General features: G+C 46.7%; 1 protein-coding gene across 4 annotated transcripts in view; it reads left to right on the forward strand.

The window, feature by feature from the left end:
* LOC128892926 (uncharacterized) overlaps window positions 1-18,889 on the forward strand; it is a 211,412-nt gene that overhangs the window by 42,457 nt on the left and 150,066 nt on the right. For 3 of the 4 annotated variants that reach the window (XM_054153580.1, XM_054153579.1, XM_054153582.1), the window contains one exon: window positions 6,956-7,043. The gene's annotated coding sequence lies outside the window, so the exon portion shown is untranslated. The remainder of the gene's footprint in view (window positions 1-6,955; window positions 7,044-18,889) is intronic. The other variant, XM_054153581.1, reaches the window with a different exon arrangement.

Consider the following 18,889-nt stretch of genomic DNA (forward strand, 5'->3'; position numbering starts at 1 on the left):
GGTTAAACGCGAGAAACGAAACTCCGCGATGAATATTCATATCGAATTTCCTTGTGCCGCTCCCTTTCACGTTTCCGTGTTTTTGTACCGAATATTCCCCAGCCGCGATTCAGATATTTTTCTTGGCGCGGTATGATTTTTAAATTTCCTCTGCCGAGGAACCTCCAAGTGCTTCCTTTATCTTATCCAGACCGAGTTGAATTCTGTTTCGTTCAGTCCTGGAAAATGCCGCGTCGAAGGCGGAATTATGAATTATTTGGCCGGACTGGAGTCGGACCGAAACTTTTAAAAATTTTCTTTGCGACATCAGGTTACACGAATTTTTTAAATCATGTACCGTGTTTAAAGTTAAACTGTAATAGTTACATCTTCAAGGGATGAATAGCTGGAATGATTTTATTTCGCGTTCCACGCGAGCAAAAGGCGAGAGAAACGTGATAATTTTCCCAGGGTCGCGATACAGCGTTTGGAAAATGCGTCCCACAGAGGGTGGAGGGTTGTCCACGCGACATTAGACAGGAATGCATGAATTCGCCGTTTGCGAATCGTTTACTTAATTAAAGTCGGCCAAGTTTTGCTCTGTCTGCTGGAAACTACCGATAGACGCTATCGCGGATACCTCGTTCCTCGGATAACGTGCTAAATGCGTTGATGTAATTAAACGCGTACAGCGAAAAATTCACCCCCACAAAGAGGATGTTGGTTAAATACGTAATATGACCACTCTAGTAATCCATGATTAAACGGATCGTTTGTGTTTTACTTAACTTGTTCCGGAACTGTTTGAACAGGACAATACGCCAACAATTTTTATATAAATAGCAAGGAAAATGAATTAGAAAAAAGATTCTTGCCTGCTCGCAAACAAAGCTGAAACGATCATCTGTTTCCATTCGTTTGAAAGCTCAGGTCTCCATTCCCGTTGGCTCGCTTCGTTTTATAAACCATTGGCCCAAAAAAGCTCAAATATCTTTTCATTAAAAGACCTCTCGAGCCAGGGATTCCCCGTGCACTGCGAGCGAAACACAATTGCACGCGTTGGTGAAACGGATAGACGTGGTTATGCGACAGTAAATTTTAATTGTGTACGCCTCCATCTCCGGCACGATGGCGTGTTCGGTTGGCGGGCTATGATCTCGGTATTCGGATCCTGCTGTTGGCAGACCCACCGCGTTGCTACTCGCACATGTGCGCACACAGGCGTACACCAGCACACGTGTACGCGCATGCCGTTTAGTTGTCGCGAGCCAGCACGAGGACAGATTAGTTTGCAAACAATTTCAGTTTCGGCTTCGTCCGCCATTCGGTGGCAAGAACAAGCGGAATAGGAGCGAGAGGGTCGGAGCATTCCAGAAAACAGACCAACTGCCAGGAGGGCGGGTACTTCTTAACGGGGTGCCAACTGATCGGGTAAACCAACGTTTCCCAAAGTGGGAGGTTCGGTCTTTCAAGCAAGGCGATGATAAGGAACGCTACTTTCGCGATCTCGACGATTTGACAAAGATTGAAAATCTTTTTATTTTCAAACACCCGAAATTCATATCATATAATGAACAATGCTGTGAGGCGACGAAATTGGCGGGTAGTAACAAAATAACCTTACAAAATATCGACAGCCGTCACTTGACTTTCAACTTTTCCAACTCTTGCGTCTGCACGAAGTCTGTAAATTTTCTCCCAATTTCTTTCCGTCGACTTAGAAGTAGAGTCTTTTTGGCAAATTCTCCAAGCACCGAACACAGCGGTAGATTCGATCCAGTAAATATAGTCCGAACATCCCTGGATCGGTTCCTACTCCGGATTCATTCGCCGTGGTTCAAAACTTTCTCGACAAGCCGAACTTTTTCATTAGCATCCTGGGAGGGACGTCCAGTGCCGCGACGCGTGGAGAAGAGAGTCCAACGGATCGTAATCGACGAGGTCGCCTGGCCACTTTCGCCACCCGCCGCGGAGGAAACGCAAAAATTCCTGGAACGGCGGCGACGGGGCTTGATTTATGGTGATGGCGCGTGTTGCTCCGGACGATTGCTCGGCCTCGTACCGCTAAGACGACAAGCATAATTTATCGCGGGAGCAAAGAGATCGCAGAAGTGGGTTGTTTGCCGATCGGAGTGCCAGCGAATCGTCGAGATTTACCGCTGTAATATGTTTGTTTGAATTTTCGGGGCTTACATCCCTCCGCGGTTTGGCCCCGTTTGCCCCGCTAGGAAATTCCCGTGGTCGCAAAAATTATGGCTGCTTCTACGAAACACACAGTCGACGAGTAGTTCAGAAACGAGGAATTCTCCTGGAATTTATCAGCTTTTGTCCAGCCGTGTTCCTCCGCCGTCATCCCCTTTATTGACGTTATAGCGTTCCTAACGCACTTTTCACTATTCAGAAGCGACTATTTCTGCGTCGTCCACTACCGCGACGCCAAGGCGCAAGATCTCCTATTCTCTCGCGCAACAGTTGTATCGGTGAGTGTTTGGCGGTGTTCACGTCCAAGTTTTCTCCAAGTTCTTCGGACTTTCGGCGCGGGTGGAAGTCGAGGGAAAAGCTTCCTCGCACGTTCGAGCGATCGTGAAAACGTTGTAGATGCTCCGTGTGCCCAGGTGCACGGTCAGGTAACCTCCCTCGAGATTGGACTTTGCGCTTGCGACTGTTACGCGTTCGAGTGGGTCGATGCATTATTTCTGAAGCGTCGCAGCCGACTTTCCAAGAATGCAAATATATAAAATACACTAATGTTCGAGGTTACAGCGTCCCTGGGCTTAATGGGCGTCGTTGTACCGCCAATGTCATCACACGGCAGCGACACGACTCGGCGGTACACGTTCTGAAGCGACGAAGAATGAACGTTCCGTGGCAATCGAGTTTTCCGAGCGAAGAAAGAAAAGTGGGGAGGGGGTTAGGTCGAACAGAGTGACTATTTACGCCATTAAACCAGTAACCACAGTCGACAGAGAAGGGGGACGAAACGTTGCCTTTGTGTTATTCAGTGGGGTACCGAGCAGCGTTCAGCTTAAATGGCCTCTTCCGCTCTTTTTCCATCCCCCTAACAGGCGAACCTTTTAAAAGCCGCGAGAGTGAAAATGCGAGCTGGCTGCGTGATGTCGGTTGCGTGCACGTGCAACACGTACGGGACACAGATTCCGCACTTCCGATAAAGTATGCGAAGCAACAAACCGATAAATAACGCGGACCGAGTGTTCCTTTCTTCGTGGTCAATATCGTGGGATATAACGTTCGCTATAGTAGCTGCAGGATCTTGCTCGTTGCGATCGGGAAGTGAATTATTCTTCGAAGCAACGAGAATCGTTTAAAAACTCTTGAAAATGGTTGCAACAGCGTCGCTCGAACGTCTCGCATCCCCCGATCATAATTCGTCTCCCAGGAAAAAAGCCAACGAGGGAAACAGAAACGGTGCCCTCAGCTGTCACGTGAAACGCTCGGGCCTCGCGAAATCTCGTGCGTATAGAGCGGAAACCGTTGAACGCGACGGACACGAAGACCATACCACTTTCGACCCTTGGCTTGAAACTCACCCCCACCTGCCCATCCCTCTGTCGTGGAGCGCGTGTTTCTCGCTTCGGCCAGCCACCCCTGCGGCCCGCGACGGGTGCTTTTATGCACGGTACGTGTGCGTGTTTCCCGTAGAAGCGGAGGAATGCAAACCCTCGGGGGCAGGACGAACCAGCTACCGCTCGAGGCTTGATGAATTTCGTCCGGACAGCGTCGGATTTGCCCGGCCAGAAGAAGCAGGAGAGAGCAGGGATGGCTGGGAGTGAAGGTAATTGGAGCAACGCGGGGGTGGAAGGAAAAAGGCTACTCGCCGAGACGATACCAGTAATATTGTGCGGAGGGACGAGATAACAGGCTGGCTACGAGAAATATTCTTCTCGGTTCTGTGTCTGTGCGCGTGCTTTCCTTTAAGTAAAACTCCTTTCTCGGATTTCCCGGGCCAGGGAGTAAAGGGTTCGGCGTCTTTCCCCGAGGGGAAGCGTACAGCTCGCAGCTGATCTGCATTACCGCGAATGTTTGTGCATGGAGAAGCAAGCGGTTGGATCGGGGATGCTGTATGCAGAAGGATTTCTAATTTGGCGTGTTGCTGGCGGTGCTTGAACGGTCGAGAAATTTAACAGGAATTTCGTGATCGTCGATCGCGGGAACGTTGAATCGCGAATGCGTATCGCGTTGTTTAATTATGATATCCCTCCGCCCCCCTCCGTTCCCGTCTGAATAATGTACGGTGCCGAGTTCCGACCAAAGCTTCGCATTTTACTGGTAAAAACAAAATGGCGTTGACGTGGCTCTATCGTAAAATATGTAGTTCGATGACGAGTGTTAGATGTTTCAAAAGGGTTCTTCGTTTCCACTCGATCTGAGAACAAGAAACAAAAAGTGTATTTCTGCATCATTTCATCGATACTCGGATCTGACAATTAATACGCTCTGACTTCGCTAATGAGTCCTCGGGTTATTGCGTGGGTCGTTTCGGATGATAATGAGCGTGGATGAAACTAGCGAAACCCGTCCATTGCGAGGAACGAGATCGTTAGTATGTAGACGCGGTGTTCGTGTCAAAATCGATAGCAGTCGATGGCAACAGTGGCGCAAATCAGTCGATTGAAACCCGATATTTCACACAACAAGCACCGGCAACGATATCATCAACAGGAAGCCGAGGAACGAGTATGAGCTTGATCGCTACTTGGCCTCCAGCTTCTTATTGTTAGTAAAACCTTAGCCATCGTAGAAGATTAAACATTTGTTTGTAGAGCACGTTACTAGCACGCCCTGAAAATTTTCCATCGGAGTCTGCACCGCTGAATTCAGCGATGACCTAGGTCCTTCGGTTTGGAATCCACGATGTGGCCATCTACACATAGAGTACGTCATTATTAGCACTGGAACGAAGAGAGTGACGTAATGGGTGTACCCTTCCATTATAACGTCTGTGTCTATCTCGCGTGGACTCGAGTTCCGGTTTCTCTTTATTCTCCTTCGCTGTTCAGCTTCTTTTTCAGACCGAGTCGTCCGTTGCTCTCTTGTGTAAGCGCGAAAGTGCTTACTTTTCCACCCTCGTTCTCCCTCCGCCCCTTTTTCTTCATCTTTTTACCATTTTCTTCTCGTATTTTTCTTCCCTCCTTCTTCGACGCTCTGCCACGTTTCTGCTGCCCGCGTTTCATAGTTGCAGCGTGAATTTTTTACTCCTCCCCCACCGTAACCACGTGGCTCTTTGTTTCTTTTCGTTATTCTTCACTGCCCCTCCGTTGATGTATTTTTGATGCGTCGTTTTTTCGTCCGCTTGGTGTTTAGTTTTCTGCGTTTCCATGCCATCTTTTTCCTACCTCCTCCGACGCAAACTACATTTCGCCTTCTTCAATAATTTTCCCGTCCTTCTCCGCCATTTCCATCCGTCTACTTTCAACATTCATGTTTCCTTTCCATTTTATGATCTCGTCTGTTCGTCCCACCCTTCTTTGCTGTTCTCCTTCCTGCTCTTTCTTTGGACGTCGTTCTCGCCTTGTCTAGGACCGTCCGACTTTTCCTACCCTTTTTCCGCGTTCTCTGCATCGCGCAGTCATTGTTTTCAACCGTCCTCTCGGTTGCACCTTGGCGACCGGTCGTCGCACAGCAAATGGCGAACCACTCGCCACTGTTAGGAGTACCTATCTGCATACATTTTTTGCATCTACCTTAGGACTCGATTTCTTATCTATCGTATCTACCTTGGGATTCAACTTCTTCCTATATTAAATTTTATATCCTTTTGAGGACTTGACCCTTTGCACTCGAGAGGTAACTCACGAACGCCACTAAGTTTGACGCATCCACCTGGAGACGCAACCTCTTCGTGCACCAATTTTTTCTTGTATCTTGACGTAGGAAATTTTGAACCAAAATACTCGACTGGATTGAAATGGTGGTCTTTAAACGCAATGCGAATAACGTCTACTTCGTCCAAAGAATTCTCGCTGTAAACATAGAAACTTTCCAAGCTGTACATCGTTAGCTCAAAGTTGCGTCTTGTTTTCGTAAAATGGTAGAATGTACATGTCTCGCCCGTTGAAAACGGAATTCCTAAGCTGCGTACACACCAGCGAGAGAGCGTAAAGCTTTTATGTGCCGGCCTGTCTCGCAATTAAAAATATAACTCCGACCGCAGGAACCGTGGAGGTTGGTTGGAAAGTGTTCTCGGAAACATCCCGTGTAAACACGCGCCGTGCGTGGCAGTACGAGTACGCAGGAATTATTAGGATTTGCTGCGGGAAGCTGTGCGCAGTTGCGTGCCCGACCGACGTTACATATTTTCCATCGTACCCGAGGCCACCTGCTTTCGTTTCGATTCGTTTCACTTTCCTCTACGGAATACAGGCCGCATTGCAACGGAATAGACCAGTGGCTCTTAAACAATTGAGCTCGCGTATATCTTACCAGATGATTTTATTCCTGAATACGACGGTACTTTCACGTTTACCAAACACCCAAAAACGTGTTTTACCTGAGAATTTCTCGCCGAAATTTTAATCGCATTCAAATCGCAACCAGCAGAGTTATGCACGGGGCTAGGAAAGTTCCCGGTAAAAGTGTGTAACATAATTCAGTAATCGATGGAAAATAGAGTCTTGAATACGCCAGACGATTTTATTGCCACGATATTCTCTGGTGAGACGAGTCGCCTCACGATCGGAGAAGTCGTAAAGTCGCAAAGCGGATCAGCCGACCCCGTGAAGCAGCGTCCGCTTAACCTCTTTAAAAATGGCGCGGCTTTGTGTCTTTTCCCTCCAATTCTGTGCTCCTTTTTCCGTTGCACGCTCTAAGTAGTTTTAAAATACCTGACGTTAGGTTTTTGTAGAACCTCGTTTTTTTAATTACTTTGAACGGTGTAAAGAGGGTTCGTTACTGCTTTATTATGTAGAGTGGATTAATTTGTGTTTTAACTAACTCTGATAATTTGTATTTGTTTCAGAAGTAGAGGATAGAATGATTCGTCCTTGGGCACTTCAGCTGCGTGGCACAATCGTTAAATGCAACACGGGGCGAACACCACGAAACAGGTACCTTGAACAAAAAGTCTACCTATTTCTATCTATTTCTAGAGGAAATTCATTCTTGGCGCGCCTGGCCAAGTCCAATAAAAACACTTGAAAGGAGCAGACGAACCGAGACTCTGAAATTCGCGAGGGAGGAGTTATTACCAGCGGACAGTGTCCTTGCGGCGAAAGAACGTGCTTTGTGTCGGCTGTCTCCCCTTGTCAGTTTCGTCGCTGGCGTCGCGCGTCACGCAGGATATACATATAAAGGATCCTCCTTTGTGTCTGGTCGTGGTCATTTTTGCCCTGTCGCGACGGCACAGCAGTCTCGAGAGCGCGTCTGGCCGTGTTATCGGACGCTGTCCGAGGGCTGCGCGTTTCGACAAGGTCGCAAAAAGACCGATTGATTCGCCAATCGGGGCTGCATTCGTGTCTCGAGCCATTGTCGGCCAATTGTAAGAGAATCGCGGGCAACTTGGAACCGGGAAGTATCCGTTTTCTTTTGCATTCGTTGAATGAAGGAAAGCAGATTTCTTTAGCACATTGGCGCCTTTTCCACGCCTTCCCGCCACGATGGATGTTGCTCCCCTTTCGCTCCATTTCGGATTCTTTTGCGTCGGTCCTGTGCTTCCTTTTCTTCGTCTTCGTCGTTAATCGGGTGTTTCGCTTTTGTCCTCGCTCCGATGGTCGACTCCTCGAAATATCGAAACTCGATACGATCCTCCGGGGTAATGTCGAATTAGTATGCATTCGCGCCACTCGCATTTGTCGCGTCCGAATCGATGAGCATTCTTGACACTCGCTTGAACATGTCGACGCGGGGAATTCCTGAGGGAAGTTTTCTTCTTTCAGGGGTTCGATAGACGAACGAGTTTTCGAGAATTTCAATGCATCGTTGAAATAACCGCTGACCGGTATTAGAAGCCAGTATAAACGTAAACTATCCCCTATACAGTTGGCTCTCGACTATTTTATCTGTGATAGTTTCCGGTGTTTGTTCAAAATTTATAAAAACGATATTTCACTGTTTGGCATTTTCTTTTGGCTTTGTGGCGACGATGAGCTGGCGCCACATCGTCTGCCTTGTATTTAGATTTTGTAAGTGGTATGTCTGGACCGATGAACCAAGGTGCGTGCTGCGCGACTGTGATGAGTGACTGTTTAGGTTGTAGGTTCGAATGTCGTGAGAGTGTATCTTCGGTTGGTTCGAATGTTACTAAGGGATAAGTTAGGGATGCGTGAATTGAAGTGAGAAAGGTTTTCGTGGCTATGCTTGGGAGAACGAATGGCTAGTTCGTAAGTTAGTTTTGTAGAGGATCTCGGCTAGGGCAGACCGCGGGATACGCGTCTGCCGAATAAAGATCAACCCTATTGTCAATAACTGAGTCGCAAATTAATCCGTCACCTTGCCCCACAGCTTAAAAAGTTGAATTTTTAAAAATGTGCGAAAGTAGAATGTGCTAGTGACCTCTGGTACTAGCGCCTGTGAAATAGTTTGAATCGCGAGTACTTGTAATCATTAATAGGCCCGTTGGCCTGTAATACTACGTCCTATAGCATTTGGGGCATCCCTCGCGACTCGGCATGCTTAATGACGTCCGTCATCAGCGCGCGGCAACAATAACTCGCGTAAATAACACACCGTCCGCATCCCAGTTTGCACGCTCGGCTGGTGGTTCGTTATCAAGCCAGGGTGGTTCTTCGTGAATCCAGGCTGGAAGGGTGCAAAATGAAGCGAGGTGGCCGGGGCCAGTATCGAATAGTTGGAGATGCGACTATAACCAGCAACCCGCCAACCCCTGTTCTAATTAAGCCCGGCTAACCCGCGAGTTAGGATTATTACTTGGCCCTGCTGGATAGGGAGAAACCGTGCGTTGTTACACGAGGTCCTGCATCGGTGTGAGTGCGCGAGCAGGCTCGACGCTCACGCGCGGGAATGACAGAGGGAGAAAGAAGTTGAGGGTGTCGCCTGGCATCCTGCCAACTATCCGCTTCCGTTCTCGTTCCTGCGGGAGCCGCCGACAGGAATTCAACACGTTTAGACGTTACCGAGAGGAAACTCTTTGAAAATTCTTGCAAGTGCCCGTGTAAGCCTTCCCCCCCGCCCCCCCTCGTCTCTACCTTTCAGGTTAATGTAGCGCGTGTAACGTACATGTTTGAGCGGAATGTATGCTGCGATAGGACAAGTTATTTCTGTCGGGACGTACTCGACTCGGTCCAGTGGATGCTGCTGGGACGCTCTGCGCGGTACTAGGTCACACCGAGTTTATCGATGTGGCTAGTTTTAATGGGTTAACGAAGTTAGACTCACTTTTAATAATTTCGGAGTTGCGAATCTGGGCCACCGTTCGGATCTTGGAGGTCACCTGAAATTCGAGCGAAACTGTTTCGCGACAGTTTCGCGAAGGAAATGGAGATGGTAGCATAGTCGACCCGCGGACGGAGCCGTAGATGTCTCAAATGAACGTTTTTTCGATCTGTTTTAAACGCCTCACCCTCCATCCTTCCGTTTTCTCATTTTCCGCAAACATGACGTACCGCGTCTGCTTTCTCGAGGGTGAAGTCACCATAATCATCCGGGTAGGACACGGAGGAGACAAGGAGAACGCTAATTCGCATTCGTTTTAAAGCAAGTACGATAAGCTCGCAAGGAGGATCGGAAAACTAGAACGAGCCACGATAATACGTCTTTCCTGTCACGTAGCGGCCGATGGCATTATGATAATGCCGCGAATAAGAAGGATTCGTAGAGGAAATGTGAACGATGAGTGAAGCGGTAGGGGCGTACCACCCTTAGACGCGGCCCGTGGAGAACGGTTTAATCGAGATTCGATTTTTCATTTTGTTTTACGTGCGCTATCCTGCGGATGATATGCTATGCTCTGTCCTGAAATTGGAATACGCTGACAGGATTAGGTTCTGGTCGGATATCCGCGCCGTAACTTGTCGGTACTCCACGAAATGCCATCTTTTTTTTTTTTTTTATTTTTTAAATTACCTGGAACTGCAGAGGCCGGGTAAATAATTCATAGAGCTAGAGAGAAATTTTGAAAACGAAGCAAAAGTCCTCTTTTAAATTCACGGGCATGAGGCAACGTTTTCATATGCAATCTACAGAAAATTGCGGTAAAATGCTTTAATTTTCGATAGGAATTTTCGAAATCTAAGGAAATCGGAGAATTATTCACGATATATGATATTCTGGAACGCCTCGTTCATATTTTATTCAGCAGCCATAAATTCCAGGCATTCTATTAAACCTCTTCGTGTATTAAAGTTCCCCTCGCGTGGCGATTTCAACGTTTTCTTGAAATTCCAAAATTTTATCTGGGGTAAATTGTACGCAATGTCGAAATAGGAAAATTCATAGGTTCGTGGATCTATCGGCATTTTGTTTTATCAGTTGTGCATCAAAACATCTCATTTCTATCGAAGAACCGAGCGAAGAAGTGCTCCTAAACGCCACAAGTCTAAATCTCGGCACCGCACACTTGGGTGACACGCTAATTTCACAGTTTCCCTCGATCGTTCGCTGTTCCGTGCTGCCGATACTGGTAATTGGATAGAGAGCTAATTAGACGTTCTCCGTTCAGGCGAAGCAATCGAGGCTGAAAGTGAACCGCGAGATTTATAGCGAAGAAAAGACCATGTAAGAGAGCGAATCTCGAAGAACGGAGAGCTGGCAGATCTATCGTTCCTAACCCCTTGTAACGGTACCAGTAGAAAGGCTGTACGACCTATGTAGAATCTGGCGCAGATGCCGAATATAGAAGAAAACTGGAAGGTTGAAATTTTAGCGGAACACCCGTTAGATGAAATTCAGACACCAGGCTGAGGATTCATCCCTGAACAAATTGTACGTAGTAATCTATGACAATCATTAGGGATTTTCTGAAGCGTCTGCGAGGATTATATCCGACACTGGTGACCATGGATAATGTCGCCTCTGCGAATCGATACCGAATGGAATCGTAGAAACGTTAATTCGAGTTGCCAAATATTGAGCGTGCCGGTGAATTCAATATCTAGCCGAGATCTGCTACACGACAAAGTGTAATCCTATTACAAGAGATTTACTCTTTTACCGCATGTATCGGGTGTGCAGCGACGGTCCAAAACTTTTCGATGATTCGATGGTGAAACGGTGGAACGATCACTGACTTTTCATTTTGGAGGGACTTTAGATTTTTTCGATTCAGTTGCGATACGACGTACAGTCAGTCCCGTAACTATTCATACCTTTTATAATTAAATTTATAATGAAAAATTCATATGGAAACATGAAACCTATCATTTAATTTGGAAACATTTGTTCAATAAACATAGAGGGTACGAATACTTCTGGGACTGGCTGTATTTCTTCCTCATTTCCACTCGTTGGTTTTTCCAAAATTGAAATCGGTATCGCACATTGCGCCGTATTCATGAAGATTAATAGAAAGCTTTAGCGGCGGTTTCAGTGAAATCGAAAGCAGATTGGGCTTTCGGCAAACGTTTGACTATCCTGGGTTCCTTCCCCCGTTGCTCGTTCATACCTTCTCTCATGGTAATCGCAGATAGGTACGGGTTAAGTACCATACCCGTGGATCGACGCGCTTGGAACCGGGGACCTCCATTAGCCACGATAGAGAGCCCGTGTTAAGAGTGTTAATGCGACTCCTGGGGCTCGTCGGTTCGCTGCTTCTAGTTAGGCTCGATTTCGGACGCAAACTGTTCTTCCGATTAGCAAGCGCGAATTTCTGCTTGTCTTAACGTTGTTGTCTTCTCAGATTTCCTTACCGCACGTATCCTTTTCGTTCGTATCGATGATTATTTTATAATATTTCTTTCCCATCTCTCCTCTGTTTTCTCCTAAGAATAAAATTTCGAGATGCACCACTCCGGCATATCTAGAGAAACGAGCCGAGGAAAAATTTAAAGAAGTAATCGTTCCAGCAAACAAAAGGAAAATCCCACTAGAAGGGATCGAATCAAATCCTCGTCGAGAGTCTACGTTAACAAAAAGCGAGCCGCAGCGACATTAAATCCCCCCGGTTGGAAAGATTAAACACTCCACGTCAAACACACAATTCCATCGATCGGAGGAAGGAAAGTCTCCGTGGAAAGAGATGTATAAGGCGAAAAATATCTTTTTCATGAGGATGGAGCGGCAGCCAGAAAAGCGGAACGTCGATTAGCGGAAACGTCGATTATAGGAAAGTCTGTTATCGGAAGGGACGAATTAAAGCCGGGCGATCCCTTAATTTGTTCGTCGCAGAGTTTATTTTCAATAATCGACGTTTTGTACGTCGAGGGGATGTTGGGAAGCCAGATGACGGAAACGAGCTGGCAGAATCAAAAAGTAAACCGATTGCAGGTTCCCGTGTCCCCGCGAATTCGCTCGTTTCCGCGATCAAAGAATTCCTATCGTGGACTAGCAGCCGGCGGTTAATCGATATCCCAGCGAACGAGCAAGGTGCATGTAGGTACGTCAAGAGGCCGATTATATGGATTAGCCAAGCGTGTTCTACGAGTGGTTTCATCTTGAACTTCGTTTACTCCGTGAAAAGTTGGCGAACCGTTTGCTGGGGCGCCGGCGCCGGTAGCCGCGAGCACGGTCCGAGAGTATCAAAAGAGAAAGTTAGTCTATACTTACGGAATATTGCTTTTAACGCTGCTGGCCCCCGTAAACGTCGAGGCGGAGTTGGCAAGTTGTACGACGGAATCCAGTTCATACCGGTAAATTATTCAGCCTTTTCAGCAGACTTCCTTTTCCTTCCGTTGGCCCGCATTGTTTCAGCATTTTCAACAACTCTCTGCCAGCCGGGAGGTGGGCTAAGTGTCTTCGAACCGATCCCACGACTTCTCGCCTCTATCTCGTGTTTGAATTTTCATCGTTCGCTGGAGCTCAATGTAGAATCGCAGAGCAATATTGGGCGGTGGTCGGTAAATCCAACACCTTGGCGTGGTAAGGGGTGTATACATTGAAAAAATGTATGTCCTCTAAGTATTCGTACCATCTATATAAGAAATAATAAAAATAAATAAAAAATTTGTCTAATTTAAACGATTCATGGTTCCAAATCAATTTTCCCTTGTAAATATGTACATGATGAAACTTTACACATGTATATATTTACAATTACAAATTTGTGTAGAAACATGAAGCATTCGTTAAAATTAGATGGATTTCTTCGATAAATATAGAGGCTAAGAGTACTTACGGGACTGACTTTATTACCCCTATTCGACCAGAAGGTGTCCCGGTGTACGGTTTCATTAAGTTATTTATTATTCCGGAATCTAATCTAGAAAATTAGAAACGGCAGCGGAAAATAGAAGACGATTGTTGGAGCGCAACCGCTCTCATTCTCCATTTCCTAGCACGCTCGGCCACTCTGATCATGTCGCTTTAGCCTTCGTCCGTCTTTTCTCTTCTATTTCTGGCTTTCGGTCAGCGTCAGATCCCGCGGGATTCCCGGTTCCGTGGTGGTCCTTCCTCTGGCGTTTTACCTTTCTTCTTTGCTCGCTATCTTCATTTCCATCATGGTATTTCCTAGCACTATCTCTGGGCTCTATCGAAGCGCCCGCTCCCCGATGGCTTTCATCCCTTGCTCGCTTTCTTTCTGCCCGCGATGGCGGTTGCTTGAATCAAACGACGCTCCGGATTCTTTTTCCGATGAGATTTGCGTTTGACGTTAACGATGTTTCCTTCTTTGTCGCGATGGCTGCTGGGAGCCGAGGTAATTATGCCAGGGATTTATACTTGGTCCACTTTGATCATATGCGTTGAGCCTTGATCATTGTAAAAATAACAAGTTTTGCTTAGAATAAACGCTCCTTGACGTACAGAGTCTTTATTAAGATAACGGGATAAACAAAACTTCTATTCGATGTTTAGTTTCCACTTGTTCCCACGGTTTCCGATTTTCGGCCAGTATCAGATATCCCTCAGAACTGGATACGGTTGCTCTTATCCTTCAGCTCTCTCGTCGTTCGACTGTCATCGTCTTTATTCTTCACCTTACTGTTTCATTTCGATATACACTTCCACCACTCTTCCACATTCTCTCGGTCAGATAAATTTTCAGCTAGGGAATGCTCGCCAAAAATATCGGGCATCGTGGAATTTCCAGTTTGACGTTTTTGGTAAGAACGGCTCCACTCATTCCCATTCCGCGTCCCGCCTTTACCCCTTTGGCCAGCTACTCCCCGTATCGCTTTAGTCCTGGCTCGTCTTTTCTCTTCCATTTCTGGCTTTCGGTCAGCGTCAGATCCCGCGGGAGACCAGGTACTCGTGGTCCGCCGAAGGATGCTTTTCCCGGACTGTTCTCGTCTCTTCCCCGTCCTCCCGCTGATCCACCTTTTTCTTCGTCTCGATGTCCCCCTCCCCCTCCCCTGATTCGTTTCCTCGATTCCACCGGTTCGTTCTGACCTTCTCTTCCTCCTCCATACTTCACAAGATACCGTGGGACAACGATGGCATTCCCAGAACCAAGATCCGTTCGTTCGAGTTCGTCGAAATCCTTAAGGACGTCGTTGACCTCCTTTCCCCGACGCTTCTGCAGCTCTCCCGTTTTCAGGCTACAACCTTCTACAAGCCCTCTTCCTCGCCCCACGTCCCTTTCGACACTTATCTCCGCGCTTGCTCCTCTTAACCGGACTCTGCAGATTCAATCTCGGGTATGGCAGATCCTGTCCTCGTGGCTGCTAGGGGACCTTCAGACTTTCTATTCGCAAGCTCCGACGCGTTGCGTCGCGTCGGGCCCCATGTACTCCGATGTTATTCCTCGTGATCCGTCCAGGAACCTAGAAAGCTCTGCCATTGTTGCACTAGCTAGGAGAAACAAAGCTATCCTCTAGTGACGCCGAACTCAAATGCAAAACACTTTTTCTGTGATATAAAATTCACTATAACTGAAAGGGGTAATTGGTATCCAGGGAGAGGAATCGTAACGATCATCTTATCGTATCGGAGAATCGTGGCGCACATTTATCTCCTGTAACCACTCCGTCATCGAGAGCGTTATCGACAACGGGTAATTTAACTAAACAAGCCGATTTCGCAGTAAACGCCGTAAATAGGGATTCGATTGGACACCGATAAATTCGCCTAATGAATAAGTTCCATAAGTCATCTCACCGCAATGTACTCCGAAGTAATTTGTTGCACCGCTTCCGTTCGAATGCGTGTTGGTTCACCTGAGTCGAACGTGCGTTGTCGATGGCTGCCTGTGAAATGGCATGAGTGATTTTCGAACCGGGAAGCCTCCAACAGCTGCATCGGATGTTTATTCCTCGTTATCGTAAATAACCGATAAAACGTATCGCGTCCAAACACCTACCCTGTCGTCAACGACAGATCGACCAGGCTACGTTTAATTTTCCCATGAAAATGAAACAATCGGTTTTGAAAATTCCATAGGAATGCCAAGTTTCCATCTTAAGACGCATCTCACGCGTCAGCCGCTCCCCTGATACCTCTGCCAGACCAAGGAATCCCATGAAAAGGAGAAACACCGAAGGAATCCCAATAACTTTTTGTCGCGTGTACCGGTGCAAATGTAGCGTCGCGGCGGAATACACCATGAACGAAACGAAGACGAATAAACATGGCGTCGCATCCACTCGACTGTCGGCGAGTCGCGGGGGCGGAAAGAAGATACGATTGTGTCTTGGTTTCGTTCAGGCTGGCTGCATCTACCCACCTCCTTTCACCCCCACTCGTCAACGATGTCACTCCAATTTGTCAACGTCTCGAAGGTGGTCCACCGTCCTCCGTCTCTCTGCCATCCTATGCTTGACGAAATTGTGACAATAGTTTTCCCAGTTTTCTCGGGAACGTAATGAACCGCATTTCCGACGTCGACGCCACGGGGAACGGAAAGATTCGCGATGGGAAACGGCCGGGTCTTTGGTGCCACCTCCACGGGGCCGAGGAGAATTCCCAGCGCTTCACTTTTCACGGCGGTCAGGAATTTCGCGAACGTCTAATGGCGGCTGGTGGCGACGTTCCAGACTGATAATTCGTTTAATTACTCTGGAAGAAATTCCGGTCGTTAAGGGGGACGATTGCGTCGCGGATTCGATGTAGCGACGCCACGAATGGTCGCTCAGGCCAACGATTTGCGGTGCGAATACTTTCAACTGTTGCCCGCCATAGCTATGGTGGTCTGTCGTTTCACGTACAGAGACTCGGGAACTTGTTCGCTGCCATATTGGTTGCAAAATATGCGCACTGTGTATACTTAATAAAATAATGACTCGGTGAACTGTTTGGCGTTGAAATTGTGTAGAACCGTGAAACGAATTAGAAATGAATTAGATTAATTCTGCCACGAGTTTCCACGTATTTTGCGTTCACACGTTTCTTGGTTTCGAATACAAATCGGGATTATCGGGCTCTGTTACTGAAATACGCTTTAAGCTTACCGGAATTCGGAGTTTACGGTACGCCTGACTGACTCGACGTCTTGTTCAGCGATGTTAATTAATGCTTTCCAACGTAGCGGTCTCTTTATCGGCGTGGCTATTCTAACTATTTCCGCGCTAAATGGCAGGAAAACACACGTTCAGCCTCTACGGAACCTATTCACCAGCGTATCTACTCGCATTTCCATCAGTATACGCACGGGAACAAAGGAATTCCCTCTCTCGGTAATTCTACCGCCATTGACTAGCTATCAACTAATTAATTTTAAACTTAATTCTGAATTGCCGTTCGTACCAACTGTCCTATTAATCGAGCATGCCTCTATTAAATGATCTAACTTATGTAACAAAAACGCATAAAAAACATTGATGATAATTGTATCTCATCGTTCGAACCGAGTAAAAGTGGAGGGGATGATTCTTTCTCGTATATCCGGGTGAAGTCTTGGCATATATCCGAGGTAACTGTAACGCATTTGTCGCGCGACCAACATAAATATCTCGCTAATTCTCCGCCATGAAATAAATCCTGTTAGTACATGGAAACGTTGGCCCATATTTGCACGACTGGTCGGTCACATGTCCTCCCATGTATCCCCGCGAGCTTGGACGTTTATCGTTTCAACGTGTGTGCGTGTTTTCAGCCACGCGCACATAAACGTGCACGTAGAGCGCTTGCATTATGATCGCTGCGTATTTTACGCGCAAATAAATGGCGCTAGAAAAAATTGGACCGAAGAAACAGTTGGACTATTTTCTCGCGCCTTCGTACGCGAAATTCTCGACATCGCCATAGGATTTTTCGCACGGTTTTAAATGTAAAGAGGAAGCAGAGGCACGTAACTCCCTGTAAGGGGTAGGTCGCGGCAGCTTCAATTTCGCTCCGTGCAAATCTGTTCTTTGATTGGAATTTCGAACCCGAGCCGCGCACGTGTCGTGGACAATTCTTGCGAAATGACATTTCGGAATGAATGCTTGATAAACGAGTGCAACGTTGAGCCCGTAATTCGTGCGTTGGATAAAATTTCTCGCCGCTTGTCATTCGGTTTTGTTAATACGAGTACCACCCCTTGCACGCGCATACGCGTTAGTGTTGGTCATCGATAGCGTTGGGCTTCCTTGTCGATGGTTGCCAGGGTGCTTGTATGCATGTAGAGTAACGCAGAAAACCGTTCCACGTTGAACCGTGCACATTTTTTTTTTTTTTTTTTAATTTTGAAGAATGGCACGGATAACAAGGTCGGATTCGTACCATCATTTTTCAAATTCGTTGCCCGTCTCGAAATGCTTTCGACGGAATTATTTATCGGTTTTTATCTTGAATTTCTGACTTATTCCAGTCGAGGTTGTTGCTATAATACCTTCGCGTTCGAGTACTTTTATAAATTCACTGAATCCGTTCCGTCGACAACGTTTACTTGAAAGGTTGAACGTGGTTAGACATAACAAACTTTACATCCTCGACAGTTTACAGTTGGATGTTGTAAAGCACAGCCGAGAGATCGCAATTGTACGCCTAGAGCATGTCAGAACATGTACTTGTTTAGAAGAACCGGAAAGTTCGCTACGCGTATATGTAGGAAAATTTAAAAACTCTAGCTACCTCTTCGATAACATCATCCTCAACTTGAAAGCTTAAAAACTCTGAAAGGTAAAGGATTTTCGAAAATCTCTTCGCCGGTGTACAAACTTTTACGTGCATTCCCATGTAACGCTTCTCAAATGAAACCGTTTCGACCCAGCCAGTCGATTTCTGGAGTGTTATTCTACGGGCTGTAAAAAGATGGCGGGATTTTATGTAAAGAAAATAAAATTTACGACGCTGCAAAGTGTCACGCGCACCCTCGGAGGCGGAATGATCGAGAGGAACGCGCATATCTAGTGACAGAAGGTGAAATAGGGCCGAGTATCGAGGAAAATGAAATTGTCCACGGTTATCGGAGCGAGCGTAGCTATAATAATCGATCTCTGTGCAGCTAGCTCTCGTTAAATCGAATTCGAGATACCATTTCGAACGTTGCGCTTGAAAGAGGCAGAAACAACCAGACGAGGCATTGTACGCGTACTTGGTGTCCATATTGTTCTAACGATTTTTGCGGCAGAAATTCTTTCATTGGTCGCATTCGGTCGCCAGAGTATCCTTTTAGAAATAGGTCTGTCGAGAGAACGAAGCTATTATGTCCATCCCGTTTTCTTGTAAATTCGTGGTACTCGTAGATCGACCAAAATAATTCAGAAATTATGTTTCCCGGTGGCTAGTCTTTCGAAGCGTTTGCAATTACAATGGCATAATTATAGAGATGTTTATGGACGAATAGCATTAGGTGTAACCTAGTTTCAATGAAATTCAGCGATCAAATTGTCTAAGATTCCCTGAGAGTCAACCAAAGCCTACCATTAAGTGTAACCTAGTTTCGATGAAATTCAGTGATCGAGCTGTCTAAAACTCTGCCAGAGCT

Source organism: Hylaeus anthracinus, unplaced genomic scaffold (assembly GCF_026225885.1).
Source record: "Hylaeus anthracinus isolate JK02 unplaced genomic scaffold, UHH_iyHylAnth1.0_haploid 2, whole genome shotgun sequence".
NCBI lineage: Eukaryota > Metazoa > Arthropoda > Insecta > Hymenoptera > Colletidae > Hylaeus > Hylaeus anthracinus.